The following is a 10,941-nucleotide window of genomic DNA, read 5'->3' as shown; positions in this document are numbered from 1 at the left end:
TCCTCTTTGGTTGCTGTTGTTGTCATATATGCTGCTGAATTTACTCTGATCATAATGACCCTATCTATGCACAATAGCTCTGAACACTGCCCTATCCTGGGCCAATCTCATTATCTCTAGCACACCTGTAAAGTTCTGCTTCCTACATATTTTTAAAATTTATTTTAAAACTTTCCTTTAATTACAAAAAATCTAAAGACTCCCCCACCCCCAAAACCATACAACCAGAAATACTTTTGTGGACTTTGTCCTGAAGTGTTTAATCATTCACATGGCCTCATTCCTTGGCCCAGCCAATCTGTTCCAGCGTAATTGCTTTAAATAGGTCTCTCATGAAGTCTGGCAAGTTGATGGAGATGTGTGCTCAGTAATGAGGGCACACAACACAGAGGCACACACTGTATCTTACTCCTATAACATGTTTCTCTATCTCAGTCCTAAGTGGAAACTAAGCCAGTCGCTTTTTTTAGTCTCCCAAGTGGCCACTATTTGACTTACTTTATAATTTTGACATTTTTCTGAAAGATAAGCACATCAGAGTACAGTCAGCCAGGTGTGGTGACAACTCAGAGTGCAGGCATTCTCTCTACGGTAACTAGCATCCTTTAAGGTACAGTACAGGAACTTAGAGAAGGGCCTGTTGTATCTTCCTTTAGAGCTTAGTAAGTAAGCTCCAAAAGCTGTCTCTAAGCCCATCATTGATGACTCACAGCTTACATGCTGCACCAAGAGAACAGACTGAAAACACAAGTGCCTCCTTGACCTGACCATGACTATCATGGGAACAGGATTTAACAATAAATACATGAGTCATGTGGCCCACTCTGACTACTCTCACACTAGAACTCCTCCTTTAATGTCATCATCAAGCCTCAAGGATGCCCACCAGTTGGAGCCATAGACAAAATGAGAGTCATATTTCAATATAAATGCATCTAGCTACTTCCTCAAACACTAGACTCTAGCACGCAGCGTTTTTCCTTTGGTATCACAAGCCTGATATTAAAAAAGAAAACAAAATTCCCCTATTATTTTTCTTCAGAATATGACACACACGGAGAAGTGGTAAAAGTTGTCCCCTACTGATAGCTTTGTAACTGGACCCTCTAGTAGATTTTTCCAGGCTGTAGACACTCTGGAGGAGATTGTCCATCTTTGTCCTGCAGAAGATCTGGTGGATTTGAACCACCTGCCTATGAGCTGGTAGAGCAACTCCTTACCCACTAGGCCACTAGACTCCCCCTAGAGAAGATAAAAGTGTGTTAACAAGAACACTGTTTGCTTGATCATAGAGCTGCTTTGCAGCCCTCTCTAGAGTTGGGCATATTTGACAGTTACATCTCTTGAGCAGTCTTGTTTAAGATATAGGGCCAATTATAATGTTTGGTCCTTATTCAACAGACAAGAAGTCATTAGAAAATTAAGCAATTCATGTTTATAATTCTAATCAATTTATCACTACTCTTTTTCATATATACAAATAATATTTTTTAAAACTATCAGTTATTCAATGTGCAACATAGAGCATAAAGAGTAAAAGGGCAGGTCCTAGAGTCACATCTAGATTTCAGTTGTACTTCTGGAGGTTAATTACCGATGTATCTTTGGACACGTTACTGAATCTGTGCAACCCTTATTTTTCTCATAAGAAAATAGAATTCTTTTTAAAACCTATAAATCTGTATTAGGGATGCTTCTGAGAAATGAATAGAGAGAATCTTTATAAAATGTTGTTGCTGTTGTGTACTATCGAGTTGGAACCAACTCACAGCTGACACTCCAGCGAGTTTTCAGAGGCAGTAAATTGTGTGGGAGGATTGCTGATCTGTCTCTCCCGGAGCAGCTGGTGGATTGGAAACGAATTGCCTACATTTCTCTTGGCTGTTCAATTCCTTGCGAATAAGACATAAAAATCCATTGGAGGGTCACCTCTGGGTCGGCTTCGACTCAATAGCACACAACAAGAAATCACCAGAGCTCCCTGGTGTCATGTAAGACATTACACATGATGTATTACCCAAATATCATAGGGTAAAACAAACAAAACAAGCAAATAAAAAGTCACCAACTGAGACTTCAACTTAAGGGACCTGCTTGTGTAGAGTTGACTCGTGTTCCAGAGGGTTTTTGTGTTTTGTTTCTCCTTTCTCTCGTAATTCCTTTTGGTGGCAGTATACACAACCAAACTGACGTTCATTCACAATTTCTATGTAAACAAGTCAATGACATTGTATTTCCTATTGCATCACCACTCACACATACTCTGCGCATATTAGAATTATTTCATACCATTAGCATATGTTGCCAGTTCAAATTAACACAGATAATTGTTTTAATAGTTCAAGGTTCAAGGCAAATATTCTTTATTAATTACACAAAATTGTTTTCGTTTCATATTGGCTTTATGGAATAATTCTGGTTCTAGACATAAAGATTCTTTTCAGTCATTAGATTTGCGGGTACCCCAATCTCTATGCATTCAAGGCATCTGGTTCTTATATAGATTTGAAATTCTGTGCCACAACTTACCTTCGTTTGATCAGGATCAATTTTATTCATAACTAAAAACTTCTTCTGTTATGGTAAAGGAAGAAAGTAGTTCCAGAGAGTTTCCTGTGGTTGACGTTCAGAAGCAGATTTCCAGATCTTTCTTGTGAAATTCTGGGTTGTTGTTGTTGTTATGTGCCGTCGAGTCGCTTGCGACTCATAGCAACCCTATGTACAACAGCCCTCAACTCTGCTCTGTCCTGTGCCAACCACACTGTCTCTGACACTTCCATCTCAATTACCCCAGTCACTAAATCAATCCACCTCCTAGAGGGCCTTTCCCTCCTGCACTGTCCCTCCACCCAATCAGGCATGATGTCCCTCTCCAAAGATGAGTCCCTCCTTACAACATGTCCAAAGTATGTTAGACGGAGCCTCAGAATCCTTGCCTCCAGGGAGCCACCCGGTTTAACCCTTTCTAGGATGAATCTGTTTGTTTTCCTAGCAGTCCATGGTACCCTCAATACTCTTCTCCAGCATCACAGCTCAAAGTCATCAATTCTCCTTCTATCCTCCTTAGTCACTGTCCAACTCTCTTATGCATAACAAGTGATTGCAAAGACCATGGCCTGTATCAGACGCACCTTAGTCTCCAGAGAGACACCATTGCTCTTCAGTACTTTGGAGAGGTCTCTAACAGCAGGCTTTCCCATCGCAATAAAGATTTTAATTTCCTGGCTACTGGTGCCAAGAGTGTTGACTGTGGAGCCAAGCAAACTAAAGCTGTGAACAATCTCAGTCTCTCCACCATCCATCCTGATGCTGTCAACTGGTCCAGTGGTGAGAATCTTTGTCTTCTTGACATTGAGCCTCAATCCATATTGGAGGCTGCAGTCCTTGACCCTCTGCAGCAAGTGCTTCAGGTCCTCCTCAGTTTCATCATGCAGGGTTGTGTCATCTGCATAATGCAAATTGTTAGTTTATTCAAACAAAGTTTGTTAAAACTGTCTTAATATCCCAAATATACTACATTTAGGTTTGCACTCTACCTCTGTTTTCTCGCTCGCACATTTGACTTTCTCATTCACTTGCATGCCAAAGTGGTCCCACAACAACCATTCTCTTTCCTTTAAATAAGTAATATGTACATATTCTTTTTTAACAATCATGTGCACAGAGTCACGACATTTGGGGGCTGAAAGGACACATAATCTAGACTAATGCTTCAATTTACAGGAGAAAGAAAGACTCCTAAGTCTCAGCCTTATTAAATTATCTTTTCCACAGTCATCAGTGTTTTTAAAAGGCTATCACTCACTATCACAAAGTGAAATGCACATAAGAGCACAGAGTAGTGTTGACACTGAGCACTTAGGGAAGAATCTTTCCTATTTACTTGTAACTAACTACTGAACTGTCAAGAGAACAAACAGGTCTGTCTTGGAGAAGGTGAAACCAGCATGCACCTGGAAAGCAAGGATGGTGAAAGTTTGTCTCACATACTCTGGGTATGTTGTTGGGAGGAGCCAATCATTGGAGAAGGATATCCTTCTTGGAAAGGTAGAGGATCAGCCAAAGCAAGGAAGGCCCTTCGTGGGATGGAATGACACAGCCACTTTTTAGCAGGGGGTTCAAGTGTATCAGAGATGGCAGGAATGACATAGGATAGGGCAAGTTCAGATCCATTGCTCGTAGGGTCTCTATGAGTCATATTTGACTCAACGGCACTTAACAATAACTGAATGAACCGATGATTAAAGATAGGGTTTGGTCTGTCTGCAGCATCTTCCTGTCTCTGGCTCTCTAATATTCTTAGTAAAAAGACAGTGTTCTTAACCCCAATCTACAAGGCACTACAAGTTATGTCCTAATATGTCTGCATATTAGTTCTTTGCTCACCTCTTTCTGCTGCCACAGACTGGTCATATGCCTGTTCTGACTTTCTTTCAGCCGCATATAGTCTTCTTGTTCCGTCTTACTGCAAGGCTTTGCACATGCTCCTTCAACTTAGAGAGTTCTTTTCTTTTTCCCTGGGTGAATCTTTTTTATTCTTTAATCTCAACAGATGGACCCTGCCATCCCCAGCTGGGTCAAAACTCTTGTTTTGGAGTCACATAAACTACATCTTCTTCATAGGATTTGTCACTTGCATTTTAAATTTATGTTGCTGAAGGTGAATATGGTTTTGCTCAACATTAAGTCCCCAGGGTTTCTTCGTCTTGTGTCTAAAACAGATAGTGCCCCAAAACTTAATCATGAGCTATGGGTTGAATGAATGAATGAATGAGATAAGGATATCTGATGTGGCCCTACATACTTGCTGTTGTTCTGTGTACTGTTAAGTCAGAAATGACCCATAGCTGACCCTACAAGGGTTTTCACAGACAGTTAGTCACATGAAGGGAGACTGCCTATCTTTTTCCACTGAGCAGTTGGTGGATTCAAACCATGTGTCTTGTGTTGGCAGTGCAATTCCTTACCAGTAAGCCACTAGTATATAGTGTCGATATGAGTCACAGGTGACTAGATGGCACATTACAACAACAACAAAGTCACCAGAACTCACATGTTTATTATATTTACTTTATTTTGCACTGCTGTCCTCAAATTGTCATTTGTTGTTGTTGGGTGCCATTGAGTTGAGTATGGCTCATACCGAACCTATGAACAACATATCCGAAACCCTATCCTATCCTGTACCATCCTCATAATCTATGACAGATTTGACCCGGATGCTGCAATCACTGTGTCAGTCCATTTGGTTGAGAATCTTCTCTTTTGTCATTGTTCCACCTTCTTTTTTTTTTCTATTAATTTTAATAGACATTTACAGAGGTTTTGGATTTCCATTTATTCATTGCCGCACTTTTCTCCCTCCCCACCCCTCCCCACCAGTTCGCTCCCATTGCTCCACCTTCTAAGCCTGATTCCCTCTACAAGGAATAACCTCTCCTAGCAACACACCCAAAGTATATGAGAGGAAACGTTGTCATCTTTGCCTCCAAAGAGCATGCCGACTGCACTGTCTCCAAGATACACATGCCTGTTTGTTCTTTTGGCAGTCCATGAGATATTCAGTATCCTTCTCCAGCCTCACAGCTCAAATACATCAATTCTTCCATCATTCTTATTCTTTATCCAGCTCTTAGATGCATAGCAAGTGGCTGATAAAGAGCATAGCCTCAATCAGGCATACCTTAGTCTTCAAACTGATACCATTGCTCCTCAATAATTTGGAGGGGTCCCTGACTACAGACTTTCCCAGTGAAATATGTTTCCTGCCGGTGCCAAGAATGGTTTTGTTTTTTTTTGTGGATCCAAGTAAGATGGAGTTGTTGACAATTTCAATCTTTTCTCTATTTATCATGATGTTGTCTATCAGCCCAGTGGTGAGAATTTTTGTTTTCTTGACGTTGAGATATAATCCGTACTATATTTTTTACCTTCTGCAGCAAAAGCTTCAAATCCTCCTCACTTTCAGCAAGCAAGATTGTGTCATTTGCGTAATGTAAGGTGTGGATGAGTCTTTCTCTGACCCTAATGCTACCTTCTTCTTCTCTTCTTCTCATGTTCCACTTCTTAGTAATTTGCTCAGCATCTGAAAGCCTAGGATATACGCAAGTAACATATGCACTATAAAAGTAAAAGAACAATGCTAAAAGAAAGGAAGTTTAAAATCAAACAAAAAAAACACACAAAACCAAAACCATTTTTGCTGCTCCCCATGAATATTCCAAATCCTAGATTTTTAAATCATTTGCAACTTTTTCAAAATAAGGGTTAAAATCAAAGCCAAACCCACTACGTGTCGTGCTGTTTCATTTACTGCCTAGGTGCCCTCAAATCAACTACAGCTGGTCGTGACCCTGTGAACGACAGATCTGCACTTTGCTCTCTCCTGCGCCATCCTTAACTTCTCCGATGTTCTTGAACCCACAGTTACAATCTCTGTGTCAATCTATCTTGTTGAGGGTCCCACGATGACTGGTCCCTCCTGAAAACATGCCCCCAATACATGACCCTGTAAGACAAAGTGGAAATGTCCCATGGGGTTTTCAATCTTTATTTCATGGGATGATTATGTTCAAAACACACATCATTTTGTTAGAAGGTCTAACTAAATGCACCATGGTTTAACCAAGGCTACTTGGGTTTAAATAATTGAAATGAGACTAGGATGCCACCTTGTGGTAAATTTTCACATTTGCCATTTTCCTGCTTCAGGGGGAAAAAAATAAGTTAAAAACTCAAACTCACTGCCTTCCAAATAGTACTAATTTCCAGAGCTGTAGCTCCTACCAGGAAGAAATTGCCTTTTTCTCTCTCAAAGAGCCAGTGATGATTTCAAATCAGCAGGGACGCGCTGAATTTGGGTTAGTACTGCAGCTCACCCCGTGCTAGGCCACCAGAGAAGGACCTCTACAAACTGCTGCAGCCAGAGAGGGGAGTGATTTTACCCAACAAAAACCCTTCTTTGCATGCTATTGCCCCAAAAAGTGAAAGCAAGTGTTATTGTTTAAATTAAATATGGAATTGATTTAATTCCCTAATGTTTATGTATGAGGTATGGTGTCATGTGTGAAGAGTAGAGATGCTCCAATGGGTTTTCAGAGCTGTCTTCTGAAAAGCCTCAGATTGGGTGTTGATTCTCTATATTCTCAGGAAATAAGTGAGTGCACCTTTAGCACCAACCAGTGACTCCTGGAGACTTAGAGAGGGATTGTATAAATCAAGTGAAAATCAATACCTATGTACTCTTCACACAATTTAACCCGAACTTACAAGTCTGTGTTTCTCTTCAAACCATTTCTCTGTTTTCTCTATTCTTCATCATTTCACTTTTATGTACAGAGCAAGAGAACATTACATGGTTTAAAATTAGAGAGGTATGTGTAGGGGTTGCATCCTTTCTCCATATTTATTTAATCTGTTTGCTGAGCAAATTAGTTGAGAAAGAGGACTCTATGGAGAAGAATGTGGCGTCAGGATTGGAAAAAGACTCACTATTAACCTTTGTTATGCAGATGACACAACCTTTCTTACTGAAAGTGATGAGAACTTGAAGCACTTGCTGCAGAAGGTTAAACACTGCAGTCATCAATATGGGTTGTATCTAAATGTCAAGAAAACAAAAATCCTTGCAACAGATAGAGATGATTGAAACTGTCAACAACTTAATCTTACATGGATCCACAATCAGTACGCTTGGTACCAGCAGTCAGGAGATCAGGAGATGTATTGCACTGGGAAATCTTCTCCAAACAAGAACAATGATATTAGTTTGAGAACAAACTTACAGTGTTTTTACAGTCATTTACTACACATCTGCGAGTTGGACAATGATAAGGATGACAGAAGATGAATTGATGTATTTGAGTTGTGGTGTTGGAGAAAAGTACTGAATATCTCACAAACTGCCAAAAGAACAAACAGATATGTCTTGGAGAAGATGCAGCCTGAGTGCTCCTTGGAGTTAAAATGATCAAGATTCCTCTCACATACTTTGGGCACGTTGCTAGGAGAGGCTGTTCCTTGGAGAGAGACACCGTGCTTGGAAAGATGGTGTGACAGCAAAGGAGAGGAAGGTCCTCCACTAGGTGGATTGATACAATGACTGCAGCAATAGACTTGAGCTTGCCAGAGATTCTGAGTATGGCACAAGATAGGGCAGCTTTCAGATCTGTTTTACATAGGGTCATTATGAGTTGTACTCAACTCAACAGCATCTAACAACAGCAACATTTACGTATAAGAAATTCACTCTCTGGTCTTGACTGAAATAGGAGAATACCAGAAGGCTGTCTGAGTGTTATTGACTATCTGAAAGTATTTGACTGTGGGAATGATAATAAATTATAGCTAACAGTGAGAATGAGACTCTCAGAACACATAACTGTGCTCATGCAGTTTCTATTCCTAGACAAAGAGGCTATTGTCCAAACAGAACAAGAAAACAATAATACACGGTTTAAAATTAAGGAAAGTGTACATCAGGGTGTATCTATCTCCATTCTTATTCAATCTCTGTGCTGAACAAATCATTCAAGAAGCTAGACTTCATGAAGAAGAATGTGACACCATTATCAGAGGAAGATTCACTTCACTAACAGCCTGCATTACGGAAACGACACAACCTTGCTTGCTGACAGTGAGGAGGCTTAAAATGCCTCCTGCAGAAGATCAAAGACGAGAGCCTTCCATGTGGATTATAACAATGTCAAGAAAACAAAAATCCTCATCACTGGACTAATAAGCAACATCATGATAAAAGGAACAAAGATTGAAATTGTCAACAATTTAGTCTTGCTTGAATCTGCAAACACTTTTGGTACCAGCATTCAAGAAATCAAAGACTTGTTGCATTGGGAAAATCTGATGACATGGACCTCTCTGAAGTGTTCAAGAACAACAGTGTCATTTTAAAGACTAAGATGTATCTGATCTAAGCCATGGTCTTTTCAATTCCTTCCTAGGCGTCTGAAAGTTGGACAAGAAGAACTGATACTTTAGAGTTTTAGTGTTGGAGAAAACTATGAATATCCCATGGACTGCCAAAAGGACAAATACGTCTTGAAGGAAGTGCAATGAGGTTGCCCCTCGGAGGCAAGGATGGTGAAACTTTGTCTCATATACGTTGGGCATGTTGTCAGAAGGTTCAGTCCTTGGAAATGGACATCATACTTTGAAAGGTAGAAGGCCAGTATAAGAGAAGAGCCTTAACAAGATAGGTTGACACAATGACTATAATATTTGGCTCAGATATATCCGATGGTGAAGATGGGATAGAATAAGGCAGGTTTCAGATCTGTTCACAAGGTCATTATGATTCATAGTTGAATCAAAGGCACATAATAACAACAGAAGAATATTTGTGTATAACCATCTAAATGTCCTGGGGAAAGTGCAGCCAGTGTGCTCCTTCATCTGATATACTTCAGACCATGTTGCTAGAAGAGGCTATTCCTTGGAGAAAGGCATCATGCTTGGAAAGGCGGAGGGTCAGCAAAAGAGAGGAAGACCCTCAACCAGGTGGATTGACACAGTGACTGCAGATATGAGCTTGAATGTGTTGGGTATAGTGGTGATGACACAGGATAGAACAGGGTTCTGATCTGTTGTTCATAGGGTCTCTAGGGGTCATACTCAACAGCACCTAACAACAACATCTCTCTATCTATTTACAATATATTTACAGTATATACATTTTGTGCTTGGTAGAGCCAAGGAAAAAGAGGAAGACCCTCAATGAAATGAACTGGCTCAGTGACTTTATCAATGAGCTCAAACACAGTAACAATTGTGAAGACAGCACAAGACCAGGCAGTGTTCTGTTATATAAGTTGAAATGGTTGGGATGGAATAGTTGAATTTACAGGAAATAGTAATGGAATCCATAATGTATAACATTGAATATAGGCATTGTTTATAGACAGTATCTAGACATTATTTAGATGACAGTCTATGTTGTTGTTATGTGCCGTCGAGTAGCCTGAGACTCATAGTGCCCCATGGATAAGAGCTCTGAAGCCTGCCCTATCCTAAGGCAGTCTCACTGTCTCTGACACACCTACCCCCATTACCCCAGTTATTGTCTCAATCCATCTCATCTCTGGTCTTTCTCTCCTGCATTGTCCCTCGACCCTTCTAAAAATGATGTCCATCTCCAGGGACCCTCCGGGTCACATGCCCAAAATACGTGAAACAGAGCTTCAAAATCCTTGCCTCCAAGGAGAAACTTGGTTTTACCCTCCCCAAGGGTAAAACCCAAGACAGACTTGTTTGCTCTCTTGGCGCTCCATGGTATGTTCAACATTCTTCTCCAGCACCACAACTCTAAGGCATCGAGTCTTCTTCTGTGATCCTGGGTCATTGTCTAGCTCTCAGATGCATAGCAAGTAACATATACTGTAACGGTATGTAGAATTATCTTTATAAAACAATAATTTGGCATTTTAAAATCTTATATACAAATGAGAGTATATTTTATCTGATTTACTTCTTTAATTTAATACTAACTTCTGGGGATTCAACATGTTGACAAGAAGAATAGTAACTCATTAATTTTTACTGCTTCAAAATATCTCTTTTTATGACTGTACTTCAGTATATTTAACCGATCTACAGATTTTGATATGTCAATGAAAATGCACATAACAAAGTTTTTGCCAGTTAAACATTTTACACATACAACTCAGAGATGGTTATAACGTTCACCACAATCCATTTCCTGATTATTCCACCATTTACAGAAACTCAGTGTCCCCTAAGCAAAGAGCCCCCTTTTCTCTTTCCTTCCACCTGTGTGTCCAAAGTTTATATCTTCAACACTTATAATCAAAATTCCAGTGACAGGATAATATCTATACGCATACAAGGAAGTCCAGTGAATACCACTATCATTCAAATATATGTACCAACAACCAGAGCCAAGGAAGAGGAGATTGAAGATTTTTA

Source organism: Elephantulus edwardii, unplaced genomic scaffold (assembly GCF_000299155.1).
Source record: "Elephantulus edwardii isolate Elephantulus edwardi_28Jun2011 unplaced genomic scaffold, EleEdw1.0 scaffold00002, whole genome shotgun sequence".
Classification (NCBI taxonomy): domain Eukaryota; kingdom Metazoa; phylum Chordata; class Mammalia; order Macroscelidea; family Macroscelididae; genus Elephantulus; species Elephantulus edwardii.
This window is presented reverse-complemented; position numbering follows the sequence as displayed.